General features: G+C 34.3%; 1 pseudogene; it reads right to left on the bottom strand.

Annotated features, from left to right (window-relative positions):
• Nucleotides 1–641: 641 nt before the first annotated feature.
• Nucleotides 642–1,570, bottom strand: LOC136167070 (taste receptor type 2 member 10-like; annotated as a pseudogene).
• Nucleotides 1,571–8,441: the final 6,871 nt, after the last annotated feature.

The following is an 8,441-nucleotide window of genomic DNA, read 5'->3' as shown; positions in this document are numbered from 1 at the left end:
TGGCTACACTAAAAGAAATGAGGAAACCTTGGGGAAAGAGTAAATCCAGGCTGAATGACACAGATGACACAATGAACCTGAAATATCTTGTTGTGTAAAATGTAAAGAAAGATGAGTAGAAGCATGGGGACATGTCAAAATGACACAGGAGCCAACCTGAGTGATTCTTACTGAACAAATCTGGAGGAATGTAGGCATTTATATAAATAAAAAATAGTAATATAATAACAATAATGATAATATTTCTTTGAACATCTTGCTGAAGATACTGCCAAGATATCTCTATCACTATTTCAAAGAACTCAGGTAAAATGAGGTGGGAAATCTTATTTTAGAGAATTACTCCATCCATCAACATTTTTATAGTAAATACTCTCTAATCTTCTGGAGCTGATGGATGCAGGAAGAAGTAACTATAAGAGAGGGAAGCTGATGGAACCATTAGATTTGTGTGTGGGGTTAAACTCTCCTTGAAGAGTGAAATTCCCTGAGATGTAGTCAGGATCACTGTGAAAGATTGTGGTGATGTTCAGTAATACAGTTGAAACCAATGCAAAAAAGCAGTGTAAGTGAAACAGATCTTCAGGGGCTTTCTTCACTTGATGACTTTATTGGAATGTCCGTTTCTCCGAACAAGCCTGTCAAGGAGCTCTGAGAAGTTTCTCTTTTCCCCAGCACTTTAATGGCTTCAGTACCCTCAAAAAGGCTTGCTTGAGCTTCCTATTTCCTAGAATTAGAATAAGCGAGTGACCCCAGAGATAGAGGACTGTGGTTGTCATACCAAAAATAAAAAGCAGTTTGTTTTCAGGCACTGTCACACTTGATATTTGTATGGCAGTGCCTACAAAATTCAAGATAAAGAGGATGATAAAAGACACCAAGACTTTCATTGCTTTAATATGCGCTCTGTACTGGGGTCTCTTAATCCTGTGGCATTCAATTGCATCCTCCTGTTGTGTCTCCAAAGAGAAGTGAACAACAAGGCACATGTAATCAGGCATAGGATAAAAAGGAGAATGACACCAAGATGGAGCCAAATTTGTTTTCCAAAGAGTTCATCTTTATGCATATCCATTGACCAGCCTGTGCTTATATTTTTCTTTCTATTATCCTTAGCAATCTTCACAAAATGTGGAAAAGTAACTAACCATGAAATAAGCAAGCAACCCCAAAGAAGGAAAAGAACCATGTTGAGTCTACCCTTCAACCAGAGAAAGATGCGGTGGGAAAAACTGGATATCTTCAGGAAATAGAAGATGCTGAGGCAGGTGGCAAACCAGATACTTGTTTGATTCATAACTATCCATAAGTAACCATTATATTCAATTAGATTCCCAGAGGAATGTACATCTGGAAAGAATAACTTTAAAAATCCATCAGTAACTATTGTCCATATCAGGCAAAATCTCGAAGTTGCTAAGCCAGTGAGAATAAAGCTGATAGTAGAGATCCTCTTGTTTTTCATACAGTCAATGCAGCTTGCAAGTCCAATAAATCCATTCCCTACAAGTCCTAATATTGACTCACTAACTGCTACAAAAACGAGGAGGCTTTCCATTATACTCAGCATGCCTGCCAATCCCTACCAGTGTTTCTGTTCCATCAATTTTAAATTACCTGCTGCAGAATGAGGTATATATTGCTGTTTGATGGTAGAATGAATTTTTTCTCCTTCGTTTCATAAAGACTTAAAATGCCCCTGAATTACTGCCTTGGGATGAATCCAAAACACCTTCACAGAGACCCTTCCAGTTATGTGTACAAAATTTAGCTAGTCTACAAAATGTGTGATCAGACTAAATACTTAACCACTATTTGTTAAGATGCAAATAAAAGTTTCTATTTCAGGGACTCTACTTGTCCTCCAGGGTCTATTTTGCATTTGTTACCCTGGATTGTGTAGTAGGAATGCCAAATATATGCCTACTGAACACAGTATAAACAAAAATTGGACTTCATATATAAAGCAAAAGTAGTGCAGAGAAGAGATGAATGTATTTAGCCATTGTATACCAAGCTGCTGCTTTTAAAAATATCAGTAAAACTGATTAGCCTTTAGTCATGCTAACTAAGGAAAAAAGAGCCCAGAAGTGAAAAAAGAGTTATCGCAACTGATCCCATGGACATTTAAGGGAGTATTACAAGCAATTCTATGTTCACAAACTTGATAAATTAGGTGAAATGTACCAGTTCTTTGAAAAATACCAATTGCCAAAACTCACACAGGAAGAAATAATAATGTGAATAGGTCTAAATCTACTATTAAAATGAAGAACTAATTAATAACTTTTCAAAAGAGAAAGCACCAGACCTAAGTAGAGGCACTGGTAAATTCTAACAAACATTTAAGAAATATTGTACTAATTCTCTTCAGTCTCTTTTATAAAACAACAGAGGGAGTACTTCACAACTTTTTTTTTTTTCCATTTATTTTTATTAGTTGGAGGCTAATTACTTTACAATATTGTAGTGGGTTTTGTCATACATTGACATGAATCAGCCATGGAGTTACATGTATTCCCCATCCTGATCCCCTCTCCCACGTCCCTTTCCACCCAATTCCTCTGGGTTCTAAGGTCAGCCTTACCATAAAAACAAAACCAGACAAAGATATTAGCAAAAAACTACAGACCAATACATTTCACCACCATAGATGTGAAAATTCTCAACATATATGAGCCAATTAAATAAAAAAATGTATATAAAAATACATAGCAGAAACAACCAGGATTTAGCCTGAACATACAAACTTGGTCCAACACTTGAAATTTATTTAATGTAACCCATCACAACAAATGAAAAAGAATCACACAATGTATCAATATATGTAAAAAAAGCACCTGACAAAATCCAACATGATAAAAACTCCCAGTAAACCAGGAATAGAGGGAAATATCTTTTACTTGATAAATACTATATACAACAAACCTAGAGATAACATTGTGCTTACTGGTGAAATACTCAAAGTGTTTCTACCAGTATCAGGTGCAAGGCAAATACATCCTCTGTCAGCACTCCTTTTCAGCATGTACTGCAAATTCTAACTAATATAATGAAACAAGAAAGATAAATAATAGGCATACAGATTGGATGGAAGAAAGAAAGCTATCTTTGTTTGCAGTTGACATGATCATCTATGTAGAAAATCCGAAAGAAGTAACCAAAGAATTCCTGAAATTGATAAGCAGTAATTGCAACATAGCAAGATACAATATTAAGATACTAAAGTCAATTGCTTTCTTATACATCAGAAATGAACACATGGAATTGGGAATGAGAAGCAATAGCATTTCCACTGCATCCAAAAAGTTACTTAGGTATAAATATAACAAATGCAAAACCTATATGAGGAAAACTTCAAAACTCTGATAAATGAAAACAAAAAAGAGCTAAATAAATTGAACAACAGTCCATGTTTATAGATAAGACTAAATATTGTCCAAATGTCAGTTATTCCACACTTGATTTATAGATTCAGTGCAATCCCAATCAAAACTTCAGCATGTTATTTTGTTGATACTGACAAACTGATTCTAAAGTTTATATGAAGAGTCAAAACCCAGAAGAGCCTACTCGCTATTGAAGGAGAAGTATCAAGTCAGAGAACTGACACTATTTGAGGTCAAGACTAAATAAGAGACTGTGATACTGGCAAAAGTAATAAGAAGATAAATGGAACATGCTTCCCTGGAGGCTCAGAGGGTAGAACGTCTGCCTGCAATGCGGGAGAGCCAGGTTTGATCCCTGGATCAGGAAGATCCCCTGGAGAAGGAAATGGCAACCCACTCCAGTATTCTTGCCTGGAGAATCCCATGGACAGAGCAGGCTGGTAGGCTACAGTCCACGGGGTTGCAAAGAGTCGAACACAGCTGAGTGACTTCACTCAAATGGAACATAATAGAGAGCCTACAAATATAATCAGTTGATATAAATATAATCAATATATATAATCAATCGATATTCAACAAAAGAGCAAAAGCAATTCAATGGAGCACAGATAGTCTTTTCAATAAACAGTGCTGGAGCAACTGGAGATCCATATGCAAAAAAATGAATTTAGTCACCTACCTTACATAATTCACAAACATTAATTCAAAGTACATCATAGAGCAGAATGCAACAAACAAAATTATAAAACTCTTAGAAGAAAACACAGAAGAAAACCTAGATGATCTTGGCAATGACAATGACTTTTATTTTTTTTATTTATTTTTTTTAGTTGGCAATGACTTTTAAGATAAAACACTAAAGGCAAAATCTGTGAAAGATGTATTTGATAAGCTTGACTTCATTAAAAAAAATATTCTGCTCTACAAAAGATGAAGTCAAGAGAAAGAAAAGACAAGTAACAGAGCAGGAGGAAATATTTGTAAAATACATATCTAATAAATTACTGTTTTTCAGAATATAACAAGAATTCATACTACTCAATAAAATGTAGATAAGAAACAAAATGTAGATAAAATTTGGGCCAAAGATTTTTATGTACTTCACCAAAGAAGATATACTGGTGTCAAATTATGATATTCTGCTGGCAGTGGGCCCCTGATCCATGAATAAAATCCTGACTGATTTCAATAAACTGAAATAAAGGAATTGCAAATGTTGGTTTCAAAAAAAGTTGTCTGTCTCCAGCAGGGCAAGAATAAGAAAATAGATACAGTTGTTATTAGCAATTATCTTGTAACCCCCAAAGAGAGGAACTCTAGGATGAAGACCCTAAGGTCAACAGAATAGAGAAGTAAATAACCTGAGTCTTTGGTCATGGACTGGAACCAACTCTACCTTAGATGCCTAGGTAAATGAAATAATTAACTCTCTTCTAGTTTACACTAGTTTGAGACTAGATTTATTTTCTTAATACCCCAAAGCTTCCTGACTAATATACTCTCCCAAATATTGCTAATATGTACACATTCCCAGGGGTTGATTCATGTTGCATATAATAAGACATGATGTTTCATATTACCTTAGGAATATTAACAATTAATGACTAATTCTTTTTATCTGTGGAAACGTCACTCAGTATATAAGGTTAATATAATTAAGAATATATTAACATTTTCCAATCATTTAGCAATATTTATTAAACCATAACTTCATTCAAAATAGAAAATAGGCAGAAAAATATCTCATTTCTTGAAGCTATGCAACTTTATATCTATTTCCATAATTTATGTTCATTTATTTGGATAAGTTTCCCTTTTTCAGGGTAAAAGAGATTTTATTTTAGTGTCTTTACCAAAGCCCTTAGGTTTTCTCTGTTGTCTTTTCAAGGAAAACTCACTTTCCCTGTCACCACACAAACTAAGTTGCAAATTTCACATACTAGCATAAAGAGAATTTCCATTTCACCAGGAACCAAAATTTCATGCAAAGTAGACAACATTTTCATGGTAAATAGATCTTAGGCATCAGATTACTTTAGAAGGGAAAAATTTTAAGTAACTATTAAAAATATTCAGAAGAGTCCAGTTCTATTCAGAAACCTAGAAATTACCTAGAAAGCCTTTACAAAAAGCTTTAATATTTTACTAAATAGCTGAATCTATTCGAATATTTAAATAAAGTAAATTATCTGCCTGCCAAGCAGGAGACATAGGTTTGATCCCTGGGTTGGGAAGATCCCCTAGAGAAGGAAATGGCAATCCACTCCAGTACTCCTGCCTGAAGAATTCTATGGACAGAGAAGCCTGGCAGGCTACAATCCATGGAGTAACGTTAGACTTGGGCATGACTTAGCGACTCAACAACAAATATAATCTAAAGTATTTACAGGTTTGTATATTTCTGTACATTGTCTTGAAAGAATTCAAGAAAGATTACAGTATTCATTCACAGAGTTTCAGTCAATAAAGACTTTAATCAAGTATTTATTGAAATATTAAACATTCTTATATTAAGAATATACAAAAAGGCACTAACGCATTCTGTATTCACTCAATTTCTAGATTGTTATTTCAAAGAATGTATTCTTAATATTTCTAGGTTTGGAGGGAGGGAGAAGTGTAACAGTTAATTTTGTTTTATAAGCTGGTAACTGATCAATATTTTTTAATATCTTTGGATGAAAAAAACCCTCTAGACAAAGTCAATAGTGTTTAATTGAAACTGCATGCCTAAAAATGTTTCTTTATTAATCTTAAGATTCTAAATTATTTAATTTATTTTTTGAACCTTAATCTGTAAAATTGATAATTATTATCATAATGTATTATTTTAAAATTTCTTTTACCATGTGTTTAGTTCCAAGAATGCCCTCTTATTTCACTCAGCTTCTTTGTTTTTCTGGTTTGCTCTTTTGCAATTTTAGTTTCTATATTTTGATTTTTGTTATCTTATATTTTCTCTCTTCTTTCACAGAATTGTTTTCTTGAACTTGATGGGGAATATTCAGCACATATTACTCAAAAATTTCTGCTCTCTGCAGTTACTCTTTTTTAAAATTGTGCTTTACATTTATCTCTGTGCTGTATATGGGTTTTTTTTTAAGTATTTTTGTCTTTTCTTTTCATTTGCTTACTCAGTCTTAAACAGTAAGACTTCAAATTAAACCTGCAATTTCCCTGTGATTCTACTGAGTGGATTTCAGATTAGCTTACTTTTCAGTCTTGCATGGATTTAGATTATCCTTGAGTTATCGACCTAGACAGATAACTAACTTTCTACCCAGCAATCCAGGAAAGCTAGACAGAGTCAGTTCCTCTGGTAGTTTCAGTAGGGGAACTTCTCATCAGTGTTATCTCTCTGTTTTCAGGAGCTTCTAAGGTATACATGACAGGTGCCAGACTAAATGTAACCCAGTCTCCTCCAAACAGAGAAATAGTTTGGGGGTGTTTTACTCCTATGGGATCAACTTCCTCCATGTCATACAGAGCATTAATTTAGAATAACAGAGCCTTGGGATAACACCTCATCCCATCAAGTTTCTGTAATGTTCTCTAAGGGGCCCTACCACAGTTTACTCGGTTCAACGCTCTTGGCTACCTCGATAACTATTTCTTCAAGACCATCTCTGCTGGCTTGCTATTATCTGACACCTCTTGAACACAAAGACCCCACCATAGATGTAAGAATGCTTCATCTGCAGCTATGGAAAAGGCTGGTGAGAAACTGCCCCAAGCTGTAGTCATTGTTTTATCAAGTCCACGGCTCCCAGGATGTAGGTATATTGACAGCAGACATTTGGATGTCTTTCCACTGTCATTGTTAATAAAAATTCAGGTTTTTGCTTATTCTTAAAGATGAGCTCCTATAGTGCTAAAGATAATATGATATTCTAAAATATCTCCTAGGAGGATTATGCAGAGGATTTTCCTGGCAGTGATTAAGTTTATGGCTACGATGTATGAAGAGATGTAGAGGATAAAGGGTAGTACAGTCCATGGGGTCACAAAGAGTCGGACATGACTGAGAAGCTAACACGCACACACCTGGGTCAAAGCATAACGGCTTCACTCGCTGAAGTGGTACACGGGTCAATGTGCAGACACAGATGTTGCCAGGGTCTCAAGCTACTAGTTTAGGTTGGAAACTTCACAGTTTGCCCCTTAATTTATAGCATGACATATTTTGAATATTTTCTGAATTTTTAAAGTTATCTTATATTTTTTTACTTTCCTAATAGATTTTCTTTCAGACTGATTAAACATTCTTCATTATTGTCACCAATGCCTCATTGTCACTCTCAGAAACTTTGCTATTTCTATTAAACAAGAAGGTTAAGAAAACATACCTTTTTTTTTGTTTATGCTACAATTAAAAATCATATATTTCTTTACAATTCTTAGAATTTTCTTTGAATCCAATAGGAAAGTACATGACCCACTGACTAAGTAGATTTATTTAAAATTTACCCTTCATACAATATGTTTTTTTTTCTCTTCCTTAAAAACCAACACTTAATTAATAAAATGTGTCATAAAGCAGTGTAGCAGACTACTTAAAATAACAGAATCAGGAACTAATAAAAGAGGTTTAATTCATTCTTTTTCACACACCCTTCTATTTTTGAACCAGAATGAGTTTGGCTAACACTAGAGTTTGAATGCTAGCACTAATATATCACAATAAATCACATGTGATTACTATCAGTATTTTCATCAGAGAAAATGGTAAAATAAATATTTGTATAACTTTCTGAGATTTAAATTAATAACTATGTCAAATTGCCAAGGATAGTTCATGGAATCCAAGTAAACGTTTTCTCTGATGTCAATAGCCTCGTCAATGAAGATTTTTTTAAAAATACTATCCAACACAATATGAAACCAGTGGAGGAACAGAAAACTGAAAACGGAAAACTGAGTTTTCTTCAGAACATAAATGGTTCTCCTCCAGTTCCTCCACCCAGTGAAGGATTACATTCTCTCGGTGCAAGATCCAGTTTGCGTTAGTACATTCACAGAAGTCTGTCTTATTTTCCATTTGCCAGAGTCAAA

Source organism: Muntiacus reevesi, chromosome 1 (assembly GCF_963930625.1).
Source record: "Muntiacus reevesi chromosome 1, mMunRee1.1, whole genome shotgun sequence".
Taxonomy (NCBI): Eukaryota; Metazoa; Chordata; class Mammalia; order Artiodactyla; family Cervidae; genus Muntiacus; species Muntiacus reevesi.
The sequence above is the reverse complement of the archived record's forward strand: the minus strand, read 5'-3'. Positions and strand labels throughout refer to the sequence as shown.